We start from the raw sequence: 1,547 nt of genomic DNA, 5'->3' as shown, positions 1-1,547 counted from the left end.
TTAGCCGAGAAATCAGGCTGCTAGTGTAGAGACACCTGCATACAAAATGCACAAATAACAAGAGCCAGTGATATATCTCAGACACGCATACACACACACACACACACACACACACACACACACACACACACACACACACACACACACACACACACACACACAAACACACACAACACACACACCTATCTCTACCCCTGACTTGCACTAGAAGTATTGTACAATGCAAGGGCTTTAGGAGGGACCCTGCGCTTCACTCTATTTCCTTGCTCTCTCTCTCTCTCTCCCTCCCTCTCCATCTCTCTCCCTCCATCCCTCTCTCTCTCTCTCTCTCTCTCCATCTCTCTCCCTCAATCCCTCTCTCTCTCTCTCTCTCTCCCTCGCTCCCTCCCTCCTTCCATCGTTCCTTTCACACTGATATGTATCCAACACGCTCACTCCCTCACTCCTGATATAAGCTGACACTGATGTGGTTCTGATCTGGCCCGCATCAGGCCCACATCAGGCCCACATCAGGCCCACATCAGGCCTGCATTAGGCCCACATCAGGCCTGCATTAGGCCCACATCAGGCCTGCATTAGGCCCACATCAGGCCCACATCAGGCCTGCATTAGGCCCACATCAGACCCACATCAGGCCTGCATTAGGCCCACATCAGGCCCACATCAGGCCTGCATTAGGGCCGTAGGAGCCAAATACTATCCGGGTCTTCTTCATTCCACCCCTTTGCTAGAAAAGGCAAACCTGGTACGCAAACATAAGTAAGACTGTGTCACACACACACAACACAATCCCCACAAGAAAAGAAAAACCGAAAAGCTGAAACTTAATCCAGAACATAGGAGACAAAGCACACTGTGGTCAAAACATCAAACATGACATCACTCAACAACTGAGTCGTAAACATGAGAAAAGCAAGCAGCCATCAGAAGTAATTAAAATAATAAAAAAGAAAAATCATATCATACAGAAAACATAAGGAATAAGTGGTGAAGTGGTAAAGCTCATATATGCTGAAGAACACTTCCTAACCTTTACTGCTTAAATAGATACACCCCAAGTCCTCCAAACCTGGGCCCCATTAGCACTGTATCAGCGACAGACCACTGTGGAATGGCTAACTGTTAGCATATAAGCATCCCTGTACTACAGACAGCTACAAGTGCGCTAAGTATAATGAAACAGGCCTCATAGCCTTGTGTGGGTGCTTTGCTGCCCTCTGCTGTCTGATTCTGGGAGTGCTACTGAACGTGCTGTGGCAAAAGACGGGTCCTCGAGTGGAGGGGAGAAAATCACAAGATAACAGCAAAAATTCCTCACTGTGTCATGAGTTCACAGGGAATGCTCTAACCAAAACCTCAAGGCCTTCCAGCTGGAATTCACACAACCGGAATGCCCCCCCCCCCCACCCCCACGATAGATAGATCTGACCATAAGAGACTGAGGGAGTTGGTGGTTGCGTAAACCTATACCTGTGTCTGATGCAGTGGTGACATGAGTAAGGTCTGTGATATGTGAAAACAAGTAGCAAGTAAACAAAACAAAAAAG

General features: G+C 47.8%; 1 protein-coding gene across 1 annotated transcript in view; it reads right to left on the bottom strand.

The window, feature by feature from the left end:
* Nucleotides 1-584: 584 nt before the first annotated feature.
* The window catches only part of pgap3 (post-GPI attachment to proteins phospholipase 3), a 7,870-nt gene continuing 6,907 nt past the window's right edge, over nt 585-1,547 (bottom strand). Inside the window, exon 8 of the mRNA XM_042704042.1 lies at nt 585-1,547. This exon is cut by the window's right edge and continues 380 nt beyond it. The gene's annotated coding sequence lies outside the window, so the exon portion shown is untranslated.

Source organism: Clupea harengus, unplaced genomic scaffold (genome assembly GCF_900700415.2).
Source record: "Clupea harengus unplaced genomic scaffold, Ch_v2.0.2, whole genome shotgun sequence".
NCBI classification, from domain to species: Eukaryota; Metazoa; Chordata; class Actinopteri; order Clupeiformes; family Clupeidae; genus Clupea; species Clupea harengus.
Note: the sequence above shows the minus strand (reverse complement) of the source record. Positions and strands in the feature narration are given on the sequence as shown.